At 53.2% G+C, this 24431-nt stretch overlaps 1 protein-coding gene across 1 annotated transcript in view; it reads left to right on the forward strand.

Annotated features, from left to right (window-relative positions):
• Positions 1–24431, forward strand: part of LOC125752101 (cadherin-23-like) — a 285602-nt gene that overhangs the window by 102660 nt on the left and 158511 nt on the right. The gene's annotated exons all lie outside the window — the stretch shown is intronic.

Raw genomic sequence — 24431 nt, forward strand, 5'->3', positions numbered from 1 at the left:
CTATAAAATCCTCACCCCAGCCTTGTGAGGTTGACAGGACAAGAGTTCTTATCTCTGCAGTACCGAGGGAGAAACTGAAACTGGGTTCCCAAGGGAAAGGATGGGAAATCAGGAGATGACGCAGGAGTCAGAGGGCAAGAGCCCTGGGCTCTGTGACTGCTGTTTCTGCCTGTGTCCTGGGAACCCGGAGAGTTTCCAGCATCCACCTCCCCCTCAAGTCCAGACACCAACCCCCACCCAGTGTCCTTTGCCCGCTCAACCACTTGCTACTCTCTTCTCCAGCTGGCAGGCCAGGCAGGCGAGAGTACCCTCCCGAGGGCAGAGGCTTTCACTCGTCCTCTCCATGCTCTTGGGTCCCCCGCCCAGGGCACCCCAGCCAGGCACTCAGCATGAGCACCTCGGTGTATGCTGCTCCCCAGGCCACGACTGGCTCCTCTCATGCCTGTCCTGCCTGCCCGTAGAGTCGCACTTCACGGCTTCTGGCTCCTTCGAGCAGGGAATCAACTCAGAATGAAAGTCTGGAGCGTCAGCTGTGCTCAGAGCCCGGGGGAGGGCCACGCTCCCTGCCCCCTCCCCCCTCCCCAGTCCTTAACCTCTCTCTGTCTCTGATGTCTTCCTTTGCCTGCTTGTGGCTTTGTTTGTTAGACACATGTCAAGCCTGATGAACTAAATGATGCAAAGCTGGAGATATAACAGCTCCTTTTATCTCTCATTTCAAAACCCAATTTGTTTCTGCTGTCTCCTGAGGGCTGCACTACAAACCCAGCCTCTCCCCGACTTCAGGAACTCTGCGTAGCCCAGTCCCCATGCTTTCAGCCAGCTCTCTCCCTTCCCTCCTCGTCCCCCACCCTCCTTCCCCCGTTTGTCCATTTCCCTGACTTGTTTGGTGTCTCTTTTCTTTCCTCCTTCATCTCCAGCTTGCTGCCTGCATCCCCCCCACCCCACCCCTGCCCGCCACCACTTGTTTTCCCTTTTCCCTCCTTGGGGACAAGCTGCATGCGTTTGCCTTCTTCCCATTAGCCTGTTAACTGGTACAAAAGCAGGTGCACTCGTGGTAGTGTGGGTGACGGCGTGGCTGGTGGCATGGCTGGCAGGCAGCAGGTTGGCTTCATGACCCTGCTTCCTCCCTGGATCCTGGCTCAGGAGTCAGGGGACCTCTTTTTTAACAGGGGCTCTGGGGAGGGGACTTTTTGCTCCTTAGGGATGTGGAGCACCCACCCACCACCTCGATGTTAAGTGATCAGGTGTTGTGGTTTCTCTCCTGTCTCCCCACCCCCAAAGCCCTGGGTGGTAGGATGGGGCTAGAGGGGGCCGAGGGCCCTCACAGACCAGAGCCCATGACCCTGCCAGGCTTGCACTGGGAACCTACCCCCTGAACCAGCCCAGAGCCTGGAGCAGAAAGCGGCTCCTCCCCCACTACCTGCCCCACAGCTTACTTGGCAAGTTCAGCCTGACTGGGTTATTCAGTGTGTGGTGCTGAGCAGCCTGGGACCCTCTGGACAGCTCTTATGTGGGCCACTTGCCCCTAGTTGTAGAGCGCCCTGCCCACCCCAGGCTCCCAGGCTCATAGCTCAGCCCCTCGGAGATTGACAGAAGAGTGGGGACCCCTCCAATCATGCTGCATAGACCATGCTCATGACTTGATACAGTGTCCACTGCCCCAAGACATTAGGAGCAGGATTACCCCCAGCTTACCCCTTCCCTGCCCCCCTTGAACAGAGAGAAGAGAGGAAGGCCGCGAAAGGGGCCAGAGAAGACCCCTTTAGGAACGAGTGTTTCCTCCTACTTTGCCAAGTTGTGCGAACCAGACCCCAGCCCCGGAATTCCCAACCTCCCAGCTCTGTGCTAATCTCGAGTTCCCCAGGGACTTCCCATGCCCTTGGGCCTTCCCGGGTTTGCCCAAGATGACACAGCAGATCGGGCTGCTGCTGGGCCTGGGACAACACAGTCTCCATGCTGTCCCTGGGCCAGGTGCATGCTTGGGATGGGTGGTCTCCCTCACAGACCCCACTGTTTCCACCCCTAGGCCTGGCTCTTGGGGCCTCAGGATCCTGACAAGGAGGCGCCACCCCACCCCGTGTCTGGGGTGGGTAGGAGGAGGACAAGGATGGGGCCCCCACTCTGCCACCACGCACAGCCTTCCCTCGCAGCGGCGGCCAGAGTTCTGTCCCTTCTGTATACAATTCTCATGCAGCTGATGGTCCCCTTGGAAATAGACAGTCATCAGGCTCTTATGGATCTTTCAAACCCCCTTTTCTCCCTAATAATCCCTCCTCTGGGGTGGTATTGATTCCTAGCCGCCGGCAGCCTCTTGGTATGCCGAGGCCCAGTTTGGGGTGGATAAATCGCTGCGCTGTCATTTTCACGCAGCAATTACCCGCTCTGATTCCTCTCCTCCGGGCCTCTGCGCCAGCCACACAGCCACCCGCTTATTGACAACATACTCGACCAGGCCAGCCGGGCGGGGGGCCCCCCCGCACACCCCTGAGCCTCCGGAAGTTGGCAAGAGTGGGAAAGTTTGGGAAGGCGGGCCTGGGGCCTGGCTCTGGGCAGGGGCAGGTGGGAGGCAGGTGTCCAGCACGGCGGCTGCCGGGTGAGAACCTCTGCACCCCAGACATAGAGGGGCCCCTGGGAGCGCACACGTGGCGTGGCCCCGCGCTTGGCGTGACTCGCTCATGCCCCTGTGAATAGCCATCCAGTTTCCTCCCTGAGCTTTTCCACCCCGGCCACTCCCAAGGGTTTGGGGCCCAGACCAGACTCAGCCTTTTACATCGGGGCTCTGCAAACACGTCCCATAAAGAGCACGACGGTAAATATCTCAGGCTCTGCAAACCACGTGGTCTCAGTTGCCACCTCTCATGTTGTTGTGGCACAAGAGCAGCCATGGACGACAGATGAGCGTGGATGTATTCCAATACAGCTTTATGGATGCTGAAATATGAATTTTATGTACTTTTTCACATGTCACGAAAGACAATTCTTTTGACTTCTTTTTTAGATGCTGAAAAGTGAAAAACCACTCTTCGCTGGTGGGCTATAGAAGAACCAGGCAGCGGACCAGACGTGGCCCTGGGGTCATAGTTTGCTAACCCTCAATTTAGATGGAGTAAGGGCTGTAAGGATCTTTGACTCAATACTCCCCTCCCCATGCTCTAGATGAGGAAAGCCAGGCTCTTGGCCACCTGAAGGAGCAGGGTTCATGGTCACGAGGGTTCTGTCGGCCTACGCAGACCCTCTTGGGAGCCCCAGGGTAGTTCACTTGAGGGCAGAGAGGTGACACAGCTCAGCGATTCACTGTGGGAGATCTGGGCAGCACGGCCTGGGCTGGGAGGTCGGCCCTAACAGCTCCGTGTGACCTTGGGCCAGGTGTTTGAAATCTCCAGATCCTCCGTTTCCCCCATATGGAAAATGGGGGACAGTGGGATAGAGGATGAAATAGTCCCCAAAGATCTTCCGGCTACAATGATTGATTTAGGACTGACTTTTCAGGGCCTCATTCCCTTGTCTTAGAGTGCGCCGCAATTCTTGGTCCTAAGGCCCCACCCCCTGCAGCGGGACTCAGGGTCCAGCCTCTCTGTCCAGCGGAGCTCACTCTCTCCAGGGCCCCTCTGCCTACAAGCCTTGCCTCTGGAGCAGTGTTTCTCTGGGTTTTTCAGGGAGGCTGAGCTCAGCGGGCGCCCGGCTGGGCAGGAGGCCGAGGAGATAAGGCCAGCCAGGGCCTGGCCACTGATACCTGGCGTGAAATTGAAAAGCACCAGACTCCTGCCTCCACAGCCGGGTGCCCTGAGTGAGAGGAGACTAGAATGGTGAATGAAACCCAGCCACCCCCAGCCTGGCCGCTGGGCCGGGCTCCAAGCTGCCACGCTACAGGTTCTCCTTACCCCTTCTCTAAGCAAAAGTGTAGGAAGAGCAGGTTCTTTTACATCTGGTTTCTTTAAGGATGCCAGTGGCTCTGAGCAGGGTGTCCCTTTCCAGGGTGGCTTAGAGGGGCTTTGGGGAGGGCACATAGTGGCCCCTTGGGTATGGACAGAAGAGGGAGTCAGTGGGGATGGGAGCTGGCGAGTGTGTGGACTTGGCCCTTGTGAAGTTGTGTCCACCCAGAACTCCTCAGGACAGTCTGCATGCACAGATGCACAGAATGCTCCCCAGGGGCTCCAGTCCACAGGTGGGGGTGCCAAGCAAGGCCCAGAGAGCTAAGCGTGTGGTCCCAAGTGCACAGGGAGCCAGGTGAGGGCACAGGTCCCTGATTCCTGGGACAGAGTCCTCACCTTTATAGCCCAGGTAGGTGATCCAGAACTTGCCACCCTCCTGGTCTCCTGCCCTGTGGAATTCTGTCATCCAGAAAGCCCTAGAAGGAAACATTGCAATGGCAGGCCTGAGGGTAGGGCCTAGGGCAAATCTCTTCTCACCCTACTGGTTGGGCAGGACGGATGTTGGCAATGACCTCTCCAGGATCTAGCCCCCAGGGGCAGCTGGCCAATGCTTGCTTACTAGAGTCCATACACCACCGATGCTGCCCGTGCCAGGTGATTTCCTGTAAAAACCCAATTCCTCATAGATGGTGCCGGTTATAACAGTGTGAGCAAACCCCGGGGGGGTGGGGGGAAGGCCACCATCTTTCTATCGGCAACCTGAATTTTACCATGAATCCTTGTACTTCTCACCACTCTGGGGAGGGGAAAGGTTCTCTCTTTCCATTTGACAGATGGGAAGATAGAAGCCCAGAGAGCTACTCTGATCACGCTCAGACCTTATAGGAGTTTAGGGGCCAGGGTGGAACTGAACCTCCCAGCATCCTACCCTCAGCCACCCCCACCCCATGATGAGGAGAGGGGAGGGTCCCAGAGCTGCCAGGAGCTGTTGGTTCTGAGTGACTCAGTTCTTCCAAAGTTACTACGCACTGGAGGGCAGAGTGAAGATTAGCGGGTGGGATCCTTAGGCCCCTTGGAGAGCAGAGAAGAAGAAAAAAGGTTGAGAAAAAGTGAATTGGAGGCAAGAGCAGGCTGCTACAACCCTCTCCTGATTTAGAGGGCCAGCTTCAGCTTTGTGGGGTGGCGGCAGGATGAGGAGGCGGGTCTCAGCTTTTAATCAAAGTTACACTAGTTGGAGCTTTTCTTTTCTGCCTGGCTTTATTATAGCTATTTTTACTCTAAGGTGAGAAGTTAATGTTCCTGATTTTTACTGGACTCTGGTCTCTCTCCGTGGCTGCCACAGACACCCAGGCGGGTGGATAAGAGTAGCGGAAAAAAGGGAGGTGGGGGAAGAAATCAAGTCAAATAAACTCACCTCACCCAGCAGACCACGAGAGTGGATGGGAAACAGCTTTAATAACAGGGGAAGCTTCCAGAGGTGGGAGCAGGCTGGTGAAATCAGGCCTAATCAGCCCTAGCAGGAGGGGTGCCAATCACCCCCAGCTCCACCAAGGGGAGGGCCGCGTGGAGAGGCTCGGAGCTGAGGGCAGCGGGGGCTGGACAGCGGGCAATCAGAGCCCCGTGAGCCGAGCCTGCCCAGGTCCCTGCCCCCGCCCTCGCCTCTGGGTTCTGGCTGCCGGGGTGGGAGCACTGGCCGAGAGGTTAACCGGTTAGTGACCAGATGAAGGAGAGCCCCGGGGCATGCCTGGGGTATTGCCTCCAAGCCCAAACACCCTGCCCGCATTCCAGCGTGAAGCTGGAGTCACCAGTGCCATAGATAAGGCCATGAGGCAAAGGCCCTTGGCCACAGCTATCTGGAGAGACAGCGTAGTGCTCCTACATCTAACCGCCTTCCAAGGGAATCCTGTCATTCTGAGTGGAGTTCTCAGGGGCCTAGCCAATGATGTTCTAATTTCCTCATAGTCTGGGAGTCATCTTATGGCTCAATTCGCTAAATCTGGAGCAATTAGGGGGTAGCCCGTGGCTAGGGTCTGGTATCCACTCATGACTGGCACATTCTGTGACCTGTGTCAGCCTGGGGCCAGGGTCCGGCCTGTCCCCTCTTGCCGTAGCAGTGGCAGAACATGAGCCCCATCTGCCCCATAGATTCTGCCGTGGGAGGGACTGGTGGCCTCTGCGGCCCATAGCCAGAAGCACCAGATGTGACAGCCAGAAAGCCACCTCCCCTCCTCTCCCCTCCCTTCCCCTCCCCGGCCTTTCCAGGCCATGGCTGCTTTCATCTCGTCAGTTCCTCCCAGAAGGAAGAAAGAGGGCTGCGGAGAGGAGAGGTAGGACGGCAGGGTGGGTGCCCCAGGCCATATTTTCACATCCCAGGGACACAGCCACCGAGAAAGGAGGGGTGACGGGGAGAAGATGATGGAGCACTGTCCCTGACAGAGAGGTCAGCGGCCTGGAGAGAAACCCAGCAAGCCGGTCAGAGCCAGGCTTGCGTTTCATTGGGAGCACCTGGGGCGTTCACACCTGCTGCTGTCAGCAGAGCACCTGAGCACCTGCTGGGTCCCCCGCGGAGCTGCAGGCCCTCGGTTTCCATTTGCCCCACTGGGGAGCCTAATTCTCTAGGACTGTGCCTTGTGCCCGGTTAGATGCCACAGGCCATCTTCCTTACCCTTCGCTCGGTCAGTCAGTCAAGAAATAGCTCTGGAGGGGCTACTGCGTGTGGGCCCTGCTCTCAGGAGCTGCGGACTCGGCTGAGCAGATCGGACAAGTCCCTGCTGGCTGGCAGCTTTCCCCTTGTGGAGGAGACGGACCGACCCACACGTAAATCTGTGTCTGAAGGTGATAAGGCCCATGAAGAAAAAATAAAAGCAGGCAGGGGGCTGGAGCAGGGTTTGTGGCCAGAGAAGCCTCTCCGAGGACGTCCAGGCAGAGGCGCGGAGCGAGTGAAGCACACACATCCCCAGGAGGGGATGATGACCCCAGGCAGGGGCCACCCCGCGCCCTGCAGCATCAGGGCCGTGCCAGGAGGGCTTCCAGGGACGAGTGGACACCCAGGGAAGCACCAAAGCTAAAACGTGGAGGGGTTTGGAGTCTCGTACAGCCGTCTGACTACTGGCCCCGGCAACCTTGTGTCCCCCCGACCCGATGGCCACGGTGCCCCAGACTCAAGGCAAGACGATCCCAGCCTTCGGATGTGTATCCTCCCTCGGGCCTTCCCTCAGAGCCACGTCCTCTCCTCTTCCACAGTGGCCAGGGCCCTCTCGCACGTGCCACTTCCCCAACTGCACCTCTGCCCAGTGTCCCTGCTCTACCTTTCAAGCTCACGGGGACGCTAGTGGAAGAATTGAGGGGATCCACTCATGCAGAGAAGAGATATCGAATGGCTGCTACGTGCTAGGCAAGGGGTGGTCCGGGGAAGGGCTCCGGCAGCTTGTAGGATGGACACCCAACCCAGGCTCAGGAAATAGGGAAGGCTTCCCAGAGGAGGTGATGACAGAGTTGAGACTGAAAATGCATGGGAGTTTACCAGTGTTTCCCGTGTACTTAGAACACTGTATGAATGAGAGAATGAGAAAGAATGTTCCAGACAGGAAAACAGCATGAGCACAGACCAGCAGGTGCCAGATCCAGGTGGAGATAGCGCTGGGAGCCAGAACTCAGGTTCAGCATCTGCCTGTCACTGACACCCTCAGATTTCCTTCCAGGCAGTACGCATCCATGTACCTTCATCACCTGGCGGAGTCTAGAACATCGGAGGTGCTCAGTCAATATTTGTTGAATAAATGCTAGGGAGAGACTTTGAAGCTGGTGTCTCCCAACCGTCTCACCAGATAAGAGGACGAGGAGAGTGTCAGGAGAGGGGTGCTCAGGGTGTCTTTTGTTCAACAAGTGTTGCTCAGTACCAGCCCTGTGCTGAGCCCTGGGGGCACAACGGTGAGCAGAAGCAGACGTGGCCACGGGCCTCAAATGGCTTGGTGGAGGAACACATGGTAATCGAAGAGTCCCATAATCATAAGGTGAGATTGGGACCCCCCAGAAAATCCCAGGGGGCAAATGCAGCCAAAATCTGAGCCAGACTGGGGATCAGAGAAAGTTCTGGAGGAGATGGGACTTGGTTGAAATGTGAAGGCTGAGTAGGCATTCATGAGGGTGATGATGGGGTAAGAATTCTGGTGGATGGACACAAGGTGGCTTGGGCGGTGAGAAGCACCTGGTTCATTTAAGGATGTGAAAGAGGGCCCCGTGGCTGAAGTGAGGACAGAAAGGGGAAGGCAGGGAGGGGCTGGAGGCCTGGGTGGGGCTGGGCCAAGCAGGGTCAGGAAGGGATTCTCCGACACTGATCTTAGGGTCAGCAGGGAGCCACTGTGTGGTGTGGGAACACAGGCAATGCAATCAGGGCGTGCTTCAAAGAGTTCATACCAGCCACGGTTGGTGAGGAGGGGGGTCCCCCAATGCAGGACCCAGTCAGGAGGCCAGTCTGGCCGTCCAGTCGGGAGCTGGTGGTGGGCAGGGACAGAGGGGGAGGCTGATGTTTGGGAGACGAAATTGCAAGGAGGACTCTGGTTTCTGGCTTAGCAACTGAATGCAGCGGGAATGTATTACCATCCACAGAGCCAGGGACTTGGTTTCCAGGGGAGATTTAGAGTTTGTTCTTGGACGAGTTGAGTCTAAAAGCATCTGTGTGACATTCACATGGAGTGGGCAGTGGTTTGTTTGGAGCCCCTGGGGACCTCCAGGGAGGCTGGGGGTCCCTGGGCTGCTGCAGCCGCAGTTAAGGAGTGGGCCAGCCGGTCTGACCCCTGCCAGTAACAGAAGCCAGAAGGGAGGCCCAGCGGGGTGGGGTCAGTCAGAGCCTGGCCACTGCGCTCCAGCCTGCACAGAGCCTGTCAGCTGCATGGCGACGGAGTGCATTTCTCCGCACTGGAATAGATTTGAGCTTAGCAGTTGGTTCTAAGTGCTTTTTTTTGCCCTGACGTGTGGAAATGAGCGCTCTGGGCAGCGGGGGGCTGGGATGGGGGAGGGAGCCCAGGGGATGGGAGCCACAGCCTGCTGGGGCCTGCTGCTTGCCTCAAGAAACACGTTTCCCCGGCAGCCACATCACAAACTGTCATCCTGGTGGGGGTTGGGGGGTGTTTCAGGCCAGAGAGGGGAGAGAGTGTCTGTATAGGGGTGATCATGGCCTGTGGGTATGTGCTCCAAAGCCCAGTGGCCTTGGGGGACAGGAATATTGCAAGGTCCAGGTAAAATGAAGAGAACCTGACCACTTCTTCTCTCTTCTTTGTCTTCCTACATTTAACGAAGCTCTTGGCCAGAGGCACCAACTCTCCTTCGAGCAAGGGATGGGGAAGCAGGGGCAGCAGACTCTGGGATGGGCATTGAGGTGGGCTGGGGAGAAGCAGTATAGAGCTCCTGCGACTCGGAGGAAAATCCGGTGTGCATGTGCGCCTCCTTGTAGATCTCTGGGGTACCGTGCCAAGCCTGGCCAAGGCCACAGGGAAGAAGGAAGCAGTACAGCTCCCGGTGAAATACTTGGGGGTTGCCATTTCTCCTGGGCGAACAAGGGGACAGCTTTTGCATAATAAAGATCTCATTTAAGGTCAGTGTTGACCAGCCCCTTGTCACTGGCAAAGCCTATTCCGTGGAAAGGTCTCTGCCTTTGACACTTGTGTTGGGTGTAGCCTCCGCTCAGGCAAAGCCTTCTGAGCGTTCTCCTTGAGAAACCAGCTCAGAGCCTGGTTGGACCGCCTCCGTCTTGGCTTGGGAGAAGTGACAGCCTGCCTGCAATCACCGTAATTTATAGCTCATGAGGCAGAGACAGTATATAATTGTTCTACAAGTTTCAAGAGTGAGCGTAATTAGTACAGTTAACAATCTTAGGTGATTAATCGGTTCATTCAGTACCAGTGTGAATGGGGGCGAACGTGAGCAGGGGAGGGGGCTGGAGTCCCCTAAACATCTAACTGTGCGCTGGGGCCCACTGCTAGTCAGCAGCTAAGTGGCATTTTAACCTCCAACAGCCAGGACCCCTGGGGGAGGGCAGAGGGCAGGTCGTAGGGTAGAGACCAACAGGGTTGGGCCACTTGAGCAACGGCTGGCTCACGAGTAGAGAAGCTGGATTTGGCCTCCACGTGGTCTAACTTCTTAGGCCAAGGTCAGAAAGCTGTTGTGGGTCGAGGTAAGACTGGCTGATTGATCCACATAGGCCGGGAGGGAGCAACTGATTTGAGGAGTCCCAGACTCCCTGGGTTGGAGGGACCCCACGACGTCATATAACCAGCCTCTTGCCTACCGAGCTGAACTGTTCTTGGGCATCCCTGTCAGAGACTGGATCCTATTTTAAAGTCCTCCGGCGAGAGATGTTCTAAAACAGGGATAGCAAACAGCTCACTAGTCACATGTCAACGTCAATCGATGGCTAGACGCTGCTTAGAGCCCTGGGCTGGGAATCCCGAGGCTGAGTCTGGGCAACAGCACTGTGATCTCTCCGCACAGTCTGTCTGCCCCGCGTGCAGGACGGAGGAGAGGCGGCCTGCGTGCCAAGGATTTGCACAACTAAAACCCACCAGAGTCACCCAGGCCCGTCTGATGCTTTCCTCCAGTGTGGCTTCCTGGGGTCTCCCTTACTGCCCTTTAGAAGCAAGAATGGTCTTGGCCTCAGCCTCAGAGAACTGAGAGGTATGAGGAACAACCAGGGTGGTAGCTATGGATCCAGTTTGTCAGTCCTTTTCTGAGCCTTGCGAGCTTATAGCCCAAGCCCTGAGCAGGAGGGTGGAGAGTAGGGATCGGCTTGCCAGGGTCGTCCAGGCCATACCTTGCCTCCACCAGGATGCTGACCCACCCGGGCAGGTGGCAGCTCCTCCCTGGAAAGAGCTGGTGTATTGGGAGCTGGGGAGCCAGGCAGAGCAGAGTTCCAAGCTTGGCCCTTCCTCACTCAAGCTGTGGATGAGTTTGAGTTCTTAAAACCTATTTAGTGCCCTTACAATGGGGTAAAGCCTCTGGGAGGTGGTAAGGACTGAAGAGGAGAAGGTGGATAAAACTTCCAGCTCAATGCTGGTCATTGGGCACCTGGATTCTGTCCCCAAGACCCTTGGAGGCTCGAAGACCAGTCTGACGTGGGGAACCTCTGAGAACAGATGGCCCGCTAGCTGCACCCATTCAGCGCTCCTCAAGCCAGGATCCACCCCCTGGGCCCATTACCACCTCTTCAGGGACAGAGAGAATGGACACTGGGTGTCCTAGATTTGGGAGACCAACCCCCATCACACCCCTGCCGTGGAGTCACTAAGCCTGGGGCAGGGCTCTGGGGGTTTAGGTGGGAGCAAGAAAGGGAGGAGAAGCAGATGCAGAGAAGTCTGGAAGAGACTTTCCCCTTTCACTACCCCGGAGCCAGCCCCGACCGCCTGCCTCCCCCCAGCCAAAAGGCAAAGGCACACAGACAGCAGAAAACATACACACATATTTGCAAGCTACAGTACAAACGAGCGGCAAACCTAATGATTCGTGATTATTATTTGAAGGGTCCCACTGTTACAGATTTATTTGTCATTTCTTGTAATAACACCAACGGTAATGAATTCATTTGTATTAATGTGAGTGTCACGCGGACTTCCGTCGAAATTCCGCATTAATTAATGTACCATTAAAACAAAGTGTCGCCCAATTAATATCAAATGGAGGTAAGGCTGCCAGGGTCCTCTTCATCTGGGTTTCATTTGTAATTCATGGTATTAGCACCCCTGCTTAATGAAAGTCATTTGCAATTCCTGCCCCTGGTCTCTCTCACTTCCTGGGGGAAGGCCAGTGTGCCCTAGCAGCTGGCAGGCCCTTCCCTGGGCACCCTGGGGCCAGGACAAGCAGAGATGGGGAGCGCTCTGTTTCTCCGTAGAAATCACTCTCCACATTCAGAATTCCAGGGGGAGCTTGGGGAGACCTTTGGAATGTCCTAACCACGTTGGTCCTCAACTTGAAGCACCCGGGAGGTGTGGGGAGCCACTTTCTCTGGGTTCTGTCAGGAGATAGGGAGGCTGGTTTGTTTCTTGGTCAAGTTTGCTCTTAACAGATGAGGCCATGGCTGCCCTAGGAGTGTCTTACCCTAGACAGAGCAGAGTGCTTCTGGGATTCAGGGTCTCAGTCTTTTCTCGGGGTCTTAATGGTTCTTTTCGCATGTCTGTGTGCCAGGACTTGGGGCTGTCCCTAAAGCCAGTGGTGGAGCTCATGTGCACTGGCCTACCAGGCACAGTAGAAAAGAGAATTGGACCCCCCGCCCTGTTCCCCCCACATCTCCCTCACAGAGCACCCATCTCCCCAGATCTGTGGGAACAGACGCTCCATCCCACTCCAGCCTTTATAGCCCTCATGGGCCCCTACTGTGGGAAAGATCCCAAGGACAACAGAGCGGGCTACCCTCCCTCCTCAGGTATGGTCCTTGGGGTCTGGGCCTCCCTGGGCCATCCTTAACCCAAGCACGAGAATGTCATCTGGGTGACCTCCATCATGTCCCTTCCGCACTCTGGGTCTCAGCTTTCTCATCTGTGGGGTAGGGGCTGGGGCGGGCAGTGCTGCTGCACCTGGCCAGAGGCTGGGGCAGACCCTGGCACTGATTTTGTTTCAAAGCTCCCCATCCTGACGCACAGCCAAGGGAGTGACACCCTGGCCTAGGTGATTCCTTTGTAGCCTGGATAATTTCAGTCTCTCTCTACCTCTTGACTCTTAAGCCATTTCCCAGGGCCCCCAGTGCCCCCTCTCCCCCACCCCCCTCTGGGGGCCAGTGAGTTCCCACAGCTACCCTCTTCCTCTCCAGCCCTCACCAGCCCTCAGCATCCTACAGGCATGTGTGTGCACCCCCCAACCCCCACCTGTCCGCCCTTAAACCCCTGGGCTTCAAGTGACAGGTTCTACTTATCACATCACACTTCCCAGCAACAGTAGCCACCGGGATTGGGATCAGGGATCTAAGAAGGAAAACCCGCACCAAGCCTAACCAACCTACTTCTCATGCCTGCCCCAGGCGTCTGCTGTCTCCTTCATCGGCCTCGCCAAGCCCCGTCAGAATGTGTGACCCAGCTAGGGACAAAGGGGCACATGGTGGGTGGGGCCCAGGAAGGGGAGGGGGAGGAGAGATGAGCCCAAGTTGTATTGCTTGAGCTGTTTCCTTATTCAGAATCCATTTATTAGCCTCAGCTTCCCATAGATGTAAGGCCTGCCCTAAGGAGATTTGCATATTCATTTTGCTTAACATGATTCATCATCATGCAAGTGAATGAATTTGGGGGCTGGGTGATGGTGCCCCATTTGTGAGCCACGGAGCTGTGAACAGAGGTCTCGGGGCATAATTGGAGACACTGTACACCCAGTGGGCTCCACTGGGACAGATATGGGGTGCATGGAACAAGGAAGGTTTCCCCTGGCCTTTTATCTGGACCTTTGGTCTCTGCAGAGAGCAGAGCAAGGACCTCAGCCTTTAGAAGCATCCCCTCCCCTTCCAGACCTCTCCACCAGAAGTAACGTTTGCAAAGCACTTTATAGTTTATAGACCCTTACACCCACCCCCAAGAGCTAATAACATTATGACAGGGCCTAAGATTTATGAGCACCTGTTTTACAGTAAGCACTCATCATTGCCTATCCCCCGTGAGCCTCATAATAATCTGTGAGACAGGTTTTCTTATTATGCCCATCTCGCTTTAAGGAAACTGAGTTTCAGAGAGGTTGCCTGACTTCCCTAAAGTCACACAGCAAATAAGGGCTGGAGCTGGGATTCAAACCACAATTTCCGCAATGGTTTTGCTCCTTCAAAGCCTCCCTTTATTATGTTTACTTTCCTCCCTATAAGTGACCACAGATAATTGCTCATGACCATATTTCTGTCAGAGAGATGAAAAGTATGAGCTTGTGCTATATTATTCAATAAATGTGTTTGAGATCAACAGATGAAACAACCTGACAGCTCCTGATAATTCACTCTTCCACTTCTAGCACCTTCGTGGCAGCATCTGACACCTATCACCTTCTGAACTTGGAACATCTGGATGACCTAAGTCATTCTGTGGCAGCCTCCTTAAATGTCATCAGTAGGCCCTGGCAGTTAGGCAGAATGACGGGGTCTCAGTTTCTCAAGGTCATCTCGGCCATGCCCCTGCCTCCTAGACCTGGTACACTTTGCTCACTCATCCCTGAGAAACAGCTTGGGTCCCGGAGCCAGCCTGCCTGGGTACAAATCCTAGGATTCCTGCTTATTATCACATGGCCTTGGACATTTGGGGAAGGGATAGTAAAGTGTCTGCTTCAAGGCTTCCATGAGGATTGTGCCATATAACACGTGGAAAGTGTTTAAAACAGGGTCTGACATATAGGATGTCTTCAACAGATGTGAGTTATTACCTTAGACCCATAGAAGTCCTTTTCTTATTAGAAAAATAATCCCAGGGGATCCCTGGGTGACTCAGCAGTTTAGTGCCTGTCTTTGGCCCAGGGCGTGATCCTGGAGTCCCGGGATCCAGTCCCACATTGGACTCCCTGCAGGGAGCCTGCTTCTCCCTCTGCCTGAGTCTCTGCCTCTCTCTCTCTCTCTCTCTCTCTCTCTCTCTCTCTGTCTCTCATGAATAAATAAATAAATCTTAAGAAAAAATAATAACAATCCCAGGAAACCCCATGCATCTACTGATCACCATTTTCTAGAATCTACCAAGTCTCAAGACCACCTACTGCCTCAGCTGAACCCTGTTTGTGTTTGGAACTCAGTCCCCTAGAGTCCTGGGCTCAGAGACAGTGTCCTGGAACCCAGACAACCCAGGGTCTGGACTCGAAGGTAGCTTTTTAGAGAGAACTCTTCCGTAGGTCACATCGTACCTTTCCCTCGTGTTTTTTCGTACAGTTGTCTACTTCCACAGAGGGTAGTGATTTTTATTTTGACCTTTGAGTTTTCAAAGTACTTTCTCCACCGTTAGCTCATTTTCTCTCCCCTGCAGCTCTATGTGGAAGGCAGTACAGGAATTGCTATACCCATTTCCCCCGGTGGGAAAACTGCACCATCAATATTTGCGTTAATGCTCTGTGACAACAGAGAAGGCAGTCTTGTGGATTGTTACTGGAAAGCCAGAATGTGACCCAGCATTTCAGGATTGTTGTTTCTGGATTTTTTTCCAGTCAGGCCAACATGCATGGGGAGTATCATCACCTGATGGATGGTTCCTGGTTTCCAGAAGCTGGTTTTCTAAGTCCCTGCTGGGGGAGGGAGGCAGGGTGGCTCTCAGGACCCAAACAGCCTAACTTTTGGGTTGGGGAAGGATGGGAGAGGAAGGCTGAACAGATGAGGTCTGGATCCGTGTCCGGTGCCTCTGTTCTGTTGTTCCTCCCACACCACAGAGAGAGAAGGAAATAGAAGCTGATTCCCTGAAGGAGGGAGTGGCACTGCCTGGTGTTGAAAGCAGCATGTTGTGGGAACTGGGGCCAGTGTGAGCACATGGGCTACCCTACCGCTGTGGCCCTTTTGTCCCCTCCTTTCTGCACGTGGCCTTCAGCCAGCTACTGGGCTGGTCAGCCAGCTATCCACATCCACGATGCATACTGCCCGGTGCTGCCACGTGCTCGCTCCCTCAGCTCTTGTGGGTCAGTGAGTGAGAAGGTGTAGAGGGTGTCTGGGGGAAGGCAGGTCCATGGACAGCCCTGGAATGTGGTGCTAATGGGAGGTGGCACTTGGCAGGGGTGGGGAATGTTTTGGAACTCTGCAGCCGCTCGTTGTACGGGAAGGTCGCTGGGGTAGGGTTGCTGCAGTGAGGGGTGAGAAAAATGGTCTAGGGTCTCCTTGACCTAAATTAGCATCATGTCTAGCTCTAACAATCAAGCTTCTGAGAGGAAGGGAAGGAGGCCCAAACGTCTGTTGGACAAGGCTTCTCCCAATCCTGCACACCCCACATTTCTGTGAAGGCCAGGGCCCATGTGTGTGGGGCAGAGAGAGAATGCCTCAACCCCAGCCTGGGCACATGTGCCAACAGACATTTCTGGAAAGGGAGTCTCCATCTCTGTATGCTGGATGGTAATACCTGCTCTCCAGCAAAAATAATCAGAAGGAATTTAGGTGGAAAAGACAGAGCACCATGAGCAAAGGCTAGAGGTGGGCCCACACTCTGGGGGCTGGTGTGCAGAACAATCCGACTGAAGCAGAGTGTCTCGGTGAGGTAAAAGTGAAAGATGAGTTTAGAGAGGGAAGCTTTGGCCAGACTATGGTCATGTTCAAGGTCCAGGAGACCTTGCCTTGGGGGTAAAAGGAGCCAGGGATAGTGTTGGGGGAGGACAGCAAGATGGGAGATCCGTGCTTTAGGGCAGTGACTTTCTGGGATGAGTTACAGGGTCATGGCAGAAAGAGATGAAGAGCTGCAGTGGACCAGCCATAGGGAGATAGATTTTTTCCACTTTTATATTAATTTTTATCAGAGTCACATCCACGAGTGTAAGAGTCAAATAGTAAAGCTAGGTTTATAATAAAATCAGCAATGCCCCATCTCACCATTTCCCATTCCTGATTCCCACCCCAAGACGATCTCTTTCAAAGGATGATAGTTACCTTCTCATTTCCCAGTCGCATGCATATGCATTTTTCAGTTTTAGACATTATAGCTTTAGACATTGGCTTCCAGCTCTGAAGGATGAGAATGGCACTGTTACTCCACGCTCGACCTCATCTTTGCTGCACACGCACACACATATGCCTTGTCACATGCTCCACGCATCCTCCCAACTTAACCAAAGTTCATGCAGCATTGTGATTATGTAAATATTATCCAAGCTGTGCCACATCGCATACCTTAATTATATTTTCTTTTTTTTCTCCAGAATCGATAATTGCCTCCTTTTTGTTTGTTTGCTTAGAGTTCTGTGAAGCTATCACTTATTCTAAATATTCGGACATAATTAAGTACCTCCTCTCAGTATATTAAAAATATGTATATTGATTTTTTTTATCAGCTTCTATTTCTCTTGGCAACTTTGTCCTTGGAGCATTCTTCCTCCTGCTCCAGTCCAGAATGGCTGTGCTCTGGCTTGCTTGGTCTTCTGGAGGCTGAGCAGCTGAAGAGAGGCCTGTGTGGGGTGGGCATTGGAAGTGGGGGGGGAGATAGGGGAATCGCCCAGAGAATTTCTTTGTCTCTCTCTACAGGTTCCTATATTTTCCTCTTGGTTTACACCCTCATTTTGGTGGGAGAACACCCTTCAGTAATTTCCTGAAAAGGGATTCATGGGATTTTTTTTTTTTTTACTTTGTTTAAAAAATGTGTTTATTCTGTATTCATATTGGTTGATAGTTTGGCTGGGTATGGAATTCTAGAATGAAATAATTTTCCTCATATGCAAAGGAGGGAATGTTTTGGTTTTTTTTTTTTTTTTTTTTTTGTCTATAATGTTGCTGTTAAGAACTTCTATGGCATTTTGATTCCTGACCCTTTGTTTTCGCTCTGAAACTAAGACATAAAAAAAAAATCAGTGTTTGGAAACTTTGTGTTTTATGCCTTGGTGTGAATCTCTCTTCTAAACATATAGTAACCTCTTCCATCTGGAAACATGTCCTTTAAATCTGGGAGATTTTCTCACCTCACCTCTCACCTTTCTTACCTCACCGTCTCCTTCACTTACCCTGTTTCCTCTCTCTGGAACACTTATGAGTTGAGTGTTGGATCTTCTGAACTGCTTCTCTGCTTTTCTTATTTTTCTCCCTCATTCTCCATCTCCCCGAGTTTTGTCTTACTTTTGGAGAAATTTCTTTATCTTCCAACTCTTCTGTTAAGGTTTTCATTTCTACTATCTCTTCCTCTTGGAAAGTTCTTATTTCAAAGATGCTATATCTTGCATCTGTAAGGATGTTAAGATACTTTTTTGTTGTTGTTGTTATTCCTTCCTAGTGCCCCCCCCACCCGACCCCTATCTCTGTCTTTCACATTAGAGGCTTTTCTCAAATGTTTCATGACCCTTAGTTGTCTGTTTATATTTAAGAGTGAGTTCACATTCAATCACCCATAAGCCCACTCTGTGTGTGTTAGAGCAGGGTAGGGTGGAGTGCTCTTGTTAACCAGGGGACTTCACTAAGCAGTGATTAGATGAGGACCTAGCCTTTTCTTTGAGAGAACTCTGCCATGTTAACATTTGTGTTTGTGTTTCTCTTGGGCCAATTTCCTCATCTCCTGCCTGGTTGTCAGTCTTCAAGACGCTGACTGGTTCAAGAGGACTGATCAAGGATGGGAGTGGAGGGGAAATGCAGATTTTCATTTAACCTCCTTGTTTTCAGTGCTTTGTGCAGCTCCCACCCTGAGTCCAAAGCCCAACTAACTCAGCCCCTTGAGAAAGTAAACCTCCTGTCATCTGCACAAGTCAGGGAAGTCATTTGGGCGTCTGGCTACTCTTTAAAGATTTGCAGTTGGTCTTTCTCATTTTGGCATCAACTGGTGTCACCGGCTCTTAAAATTTTCCAGGGTTCTGAGTCCCCAGCCTGAGCTTTGGCTTGCTCCTCTTTCCTAAGGCAGTCTCCGGTTCCATCTGTTTCGAGTTTCCAGGAGTTTGTCAACATCTCTCATCTACTGTTGCCTCCTCTCCTGTTCTTTTTGTCCTTGTGGATCTATGCATTTTTAATTTTCATATTGTCATTTTGGTGAGAGGTTTGGACAAAAACAGAAGTAAATGGATGTGTGCAATCTGCTATGTTGAACAGGAAGTCCTGATTCTGTTAAAACATTTATCGAATGCCTTCTGTGTGCAGGTGACAGTGCGAGGTGTCACTGTTGAGGTGGCCACGGTAAATAACAAAGAGAAAAGGAAGGAATTGGGGAATATTGAAGGAAGAATTGACAGGTAGGTGCAGGTGCCTGATGAAGAATGGGAGGCAAAAGAGAAGGGCAAGTCCAAGATCACTCTGGTAGGCGAAGACCCTGGCACACATGGGGAAGTCTGGAGGGGACTTAGGTCAGCACTTTGATGAGCGTCTTCCTGGAATTCAGAATGGGCAGTACACAGCTGGAGGCCGAGAAGGTACAGGAGGGACTCGGAGATGGGAGAGCACTGAGCTGGCTCTGAGGAGTGGAATAGCTGGAAAAGTGCTTGAGTCATATCAGGGTGTGTGGGACTCAGAGCTTAGCCCTTTGGGTCTCCTTCTGCCCATAAAGCTGGTGCCTCCACCCAGCAGCCTGCCCAGCTCTCAGAGCAGACCCAGCACATTTTAGAGTCTAGGGCACATCATCCGAGGAAAAGCAGACCCTGATGGAGAGAAAAGATATTGTGAAATGATCTCTTCTTGACTCCTCTGCAAGAGGAAGGTGCTAGAAAGCATGCTGTATGCATGCGGGCTTGTGGACAAGCTGGTGTGCCCTCTCCCTGACCTAACAGGACCACCTGAGACATCCATCAAGGCCTGGTGGACACTTGCTTCTCCAGGTTCCCCTTAGAGTGCTGTTGCTGTCTTTGGAGCTGCTCTCAGCTAGAGCCTGCATGCTCTTTCTTGCCTCTTTGAGGAAGAAATACAGCCCACATCACCCACAGACCCCATTTCTCCTCCTCCCTAAGCAGGAATGCCACAAAACCTTTAAAACTTTGCATTTGGAATGATACCCTCCCCAAGACCCCAGTGAACTCCTTCCTCCAGAGTGGCACCTGTTTTGGCATTCAGTGGAGACGAAAATGCAGGCACTGTCACCCACCCGCACCCCAGAAGCCCCCTTGTCAGAGAGGCCTTTACTCCTGACATGACTTCTTGGCATGGTGGGAACCCATTTCCTGATTTCCAGTGGAAGTGTGCAAATTTTAAGATACTCTCTTTCTTCTGAATTTTTCCCCATCAGCACTCCTTTCTCTAATGCAGACAACCTAGAGCCCCCATCCCGGCCACCCCCGTCTTTGGCTCCCACATCACCTCCAGCCACAGAGAAAAGTGAATGAATCAGTCCTGCTTGAGCAGGGGCCCTGAACCCACTCCCCACCCTCCCTCATCTATGGCGTCCCTGAGGTCTAGGGACACAGAAGTGACCTGAATTTGAATCCTAATTCCACCACTTGCTTACAAGCTGTGTGACTTGGAACAGGTTGCTTCATTTCTCTGAGCTTTCATTCCCCCTGGGTCCGGGGAAAAGGAGGTGATGAGATAGGATTTGGTGACAACCAAGCCTGAGGCTGGAGAATTGAGCCCCCTCCCCTCCCCTGTCCTGCCTCCCCTCGCCTTAGGGGCCCAGCAGCCCAGCCTCTGAGCAGCACACGCACGTTCCAGGAGCGTCTGTTCCCAGCTCAGATCCACCGAGGCGCCTGCACCTTGTCAGAACTCCATCTGTCAGGAATTTATTACTAATGCATTTTATAACAGGCTTTATAATAAGATATTAAAGACTGTGGCGGCATCCAGCAAGCATTCCATAAATATTAATAACGCCTTTAGAGATGGCACCTACGGTGGAAATGGTAGGGCTTGTTGCAGAGCTTTGGTTGAGGATGCAGAATAAATACAGAAAAAAAATTGAGGGTACACCGCGAAGATGAGACGGTATGGTGTGCTTTCCCCTGACTCCTATCTCCCATTCTCTAGGTGTTTCAAACTTCTCTACTCTTCTTTCTCCATAACTTTTCCTCTGCAGTGTCTTTTTCTCTCTCTGCTCCTTCCTCCTCCTTTCCTTCCCTCTCTCTCCTTATGAGTGGTCTCCTGCTCACCCCCATCACCCTCTGCTCCCCAGCTCTGCCCTTGCACCATCCCCTCCTGTCTTCCTTTGTCCTCTGTCACCTTCCTCTCTCTCCCCCGCCCCCTCTCTGCCTGCACCCCCACCGTTCCAGTGAGCACCCCGAGCCACCTCTGTGGAAGCCCGGAGTGTAATGTAACTCACACTGCATGTGAGAAGCGAGCTATTTATCATTATTATTAACGAACAAGATCCCTTGCACAGCAGAACTTTCCCAGAGTCTATTCCCTTGTCACCCCAGGAGTAGCAAAAAGATTTATTTGTCTCTGAATTGCACAGGGTGGTCCATTTACAGCAGGTCCATCAGAAGTGATGTGGAGCTTTACCGGGAACTGGGAGAAGCAGGGACCTGCCCTGTCTGCGACCTGCCTAGAGGGCCCATGTCCGCCCCCCATGGGGGGATTCACCTGGCAGGGCAGGAGTTTGGCAGAGGGTGATGATTAAATGAGGATGATGCTTAAACACTGCTTCCTGCTTCCTCGGAGGCATGGGTGGGGCGTTTGGGGGAGACTTCCCTTGAAGACCCAAAAGCTATGAGGGAGTGAGCAGGCCTGGGCAAGGGGAGGAGTGGCCACAGAGGAAGGAGTGCTGGCAGCAGAATTAGGGCAGAGAAACAGGCCAAGGGGCCTGGAGCCTTTCCTCCAAAGACCAACTGCTCCTTTCCAACTAGAAGCTGGACTCAGAGAGCCAGTTTCCACAATAAATTTGGGAGGAGAAGTTGCCCTAGAATGGGGCAGCCCACTTCAGCTGAAATGGGCCTTTTTGCCTTGTCTCCACAGCCCAGACTCGCTCTGGCAATGGCTCTGTAGACCCCTGAGCCCCAAGCCTAGACACCAAAGGGATACCTTCCCCTTGGTCTCCTTGTCTCCAGGTGGGCAGAGCTTGGCTTTGTAGGGCATCTCCCCTCCAGGCCTGTCTCGGCTGGTTGCGTCAAGCCTGTGAACAAGCTGTCCCCTGCCCACCCCTGCCACCCCCACATTCATGCTGATCATTGCAGTGACCTGACTAGATTTGCATGTTAAAAGGAGTATCTGGGGACACTTAAAAAAGAAAGGGAGCCAGCACTCATTCATCTAGGCTGTTTTATTCTTCTCCCCATCATTACGTCCCTTGCCCCCAGCAGTCTAGGAGCTTTGCTTTCTGTGGCCCAGCCTGGGCATTAAAAGGACGGAATCCCAGTGGGCCAGAGTCAGGCTGAGCCTGGGGCGGAGCTGCAGGAATGAGGAGGCCTTGCCTGAGGCTGGATGCATTCTGGGGGTACCAAGGGGGAGGAAGGAGCCAAAACCCATGAGGACAGTAGTAAGCCAAGGGGGGAGCCACAGGAAGGACAGCCCAGATGAAGTCTCTGCATCACGTCCAGGGGCAGGAAGTGAAGTCCAGATGGGGTCTGTGAAGACCCCTGGGAGGCTCTCAGATGCGCTTGTCTCTGCTTTTCTTCCTCACTGTGCTCTGTTACCATCACTGCAGATGGGCCTCCTCGGCCCTGTAAATGTTGGCTTCTGTGTGGCACTGCCCTTGTCATGGTGCCCACTCCAGCCCTAACTGGATAGCAAGAACCTTCTTTTTCTGGTTCTGCAGAAAACTGATTTTACTTGCCAGGCCCCACCTGATTGGCCCATTTGAGTCAGGTGATTACCCCTGGACAAATCAGATGTGGCCTCCGTCTGAAGTCACTTGGTTACAAACTTGGCTGCCTAGATCCATCCCCTTGAGCAGAGCTGTGGGTATAACGAGTATCTTGGAAAGAGTGTGGGCAGGGAGGCAGTGGTTAGCATCTCGGGGTGGGGGCTGGTGAATGAAGCACTATATGTAAGGCCGGGCATCATATTTCCAGGCGTGGCTCTGCCCTTCACCACCTGTGAGACCTAGAGCAAGGCACAGCCCCTCACTTTTATCCTCGGTAGTCTGGGGAGACAGGACTGGATAATTCCCACGGCTCCTTCCTGCTCCTACACTCAAGCCGTCCCTGAGTGGAGCGTGGTCAGGCCTGGCCTCCAGGCACCCCTCCCACATCTTCCTAAGACCCCGGCCCTCTGATCCCACTGGGGAGGGTCTCCAGAAGTTCTCCTACCCTGAACCTGTCTGTAGCAGCCATGAGCAGCCGATCAACAAAGATATTCTCTTTCTGAATTTTAAAATGTCCATTTGTCTACGTTCGTGATAAAGAGATTGATTGGCTGTTTTTAATACCCCTCTTTAAATAGAGCTCATCTCACACTGCTTATGATGGTATTTTATTACCATAATAATAATTGCAACGACCATTTATTGAGTATTGCTCAACATTGCCGTATGCCTGGCTCAGCGAGAAGCTTTTTTTTATTTCCCCACACCTTGTCTTGCGTAATTCTTTCTCACAACCCTGGAGGGAGGTAGCTGTTAACAGCTCCATTTTTACATTTTTTTCCTTTCCACAGGGAAACTGAGGCCAAAAGAGTGAATTCAACAGCATATGTTTTGAGGTCTCCGATCAATAAGCGGAAAAGCTCAGGCTCAAATGTAGGGGGTCTGACTCAGAGTCCATGCTCTGGGCCACCAAGTTTTACTGCCTGCAGCATACTTGGAAGCCCAGATACACCTGGCCTCAAAGAGGAAATCTGCTTGTGTTGAAAGTGTAGACCTTTAAAGGGGCACATCTGCACATTTGCATGAAACAGCACCTGGGTGCTTGGAGAAGCCCCCAGTATAGGTGCTGATGAGCACCCCATCATCCCCCCATATCCCTGATAGACCATGGCGCCCAGGACCTGAAATGCAGGAAGTCAGCATTCTTTTCTCTCCAATGGCTTGTCCCTTCTAAGTATATGAATGGCTCTCTGCCAGGCCCATTTAAAAACCTTTTCTAAGTTATGCAGAAATTAAATGGGTTTTCACTGCAGGGCATGAAACATAATCTAAGAAGGTCAGACACAGGACCATTCCTTCTTTTTTCCCTCTTCCCCTGTCTTCTTGGATCTTGGTTTTAAGTCCTCTAATCAGTTGCGCAGAGAGCCTTTCCTGGGGACCGTAAGGTATGCACGGGTGAAATGTCCCCGTCCCCCTACGGCAGGGGGCTGGAGCGCTGACATTCTCCAGGGAGCCATCCCTCTCTGCTGGGCACGGGCGCCTTGTGGGGTGTGCTCTGAAGTGCTGTCTAGCTGCCTCACAGGAGGCTGGCTGCTCTGAAATGGGGACATGTCCATCCCTCGTGGCAGAAACCACAGGCCCTGATGGAATGTTTTGTTCTGGAGCATGGGGCTGACTCTGGTGCTTGCGTGTGTTGTGTTTGTGGGATCCAGAGAGAGTAGGGGGGAAATCGGGAGAGCTCTGGTTTAGCTGAGAGACTTGTAAAGATATCCTCAAGACCAGTACCGTGTGGTGGCATGTTGGGGCAAGGGGCTGGCTCCTCCCAGCCCAGCACCAGATGAGGTCAGATTTCTGGGCTCTGCATGCGGTGGCCCAGGGTGTGTATTTGCAGAGGGCCTGTGTCCATCAAGTCCCGCAGGAAACAGTTCATCTCAGCTCCAGCAAACGCATTTCAGAAAAGAGACGGTTACAGAGGGTGGGCAGGGCTAGGGGGCATTAAGGGAGGTGCCAGTTGAGGCACCTGGGACCAGCAGGGCTGAAGGGGGAAGGGGCTGGGATGCCCACCTGAGCCCACTGAAGGCTGCGGCCCGGAATGAGGAGCTGCTGTAAAATCAAAAAGTGATATCCCTGCCTCTATACCTTTCTCCTCTTGCCTCTTCCCCAAACTCTGAGCTCCTACTAGCACCTTCCCCACGGCAGAAGCCAGCCTGCAAGGAAGCCTGGGGATGAATGCAGTCCATTGAAGTCTCCTTAGGGTGGGAAAGGGGAGACAGAGCAGGGTATTCGGTGCATCTGG

This window comes from Canis lupus, chromosome 4, assembly GCF_003254725.2.
Source record: "Canis lupus dingo isolate Sandy chromosome 4, ASM325472v2, whole genome shotgun sequence".
Classification (NCBI taxonomy): domain Eukaryota; kingdom Metazoa; phylum Chordata; class Mammalia; order Carnivora; family Canidae; genus Canis; species Canis lupus.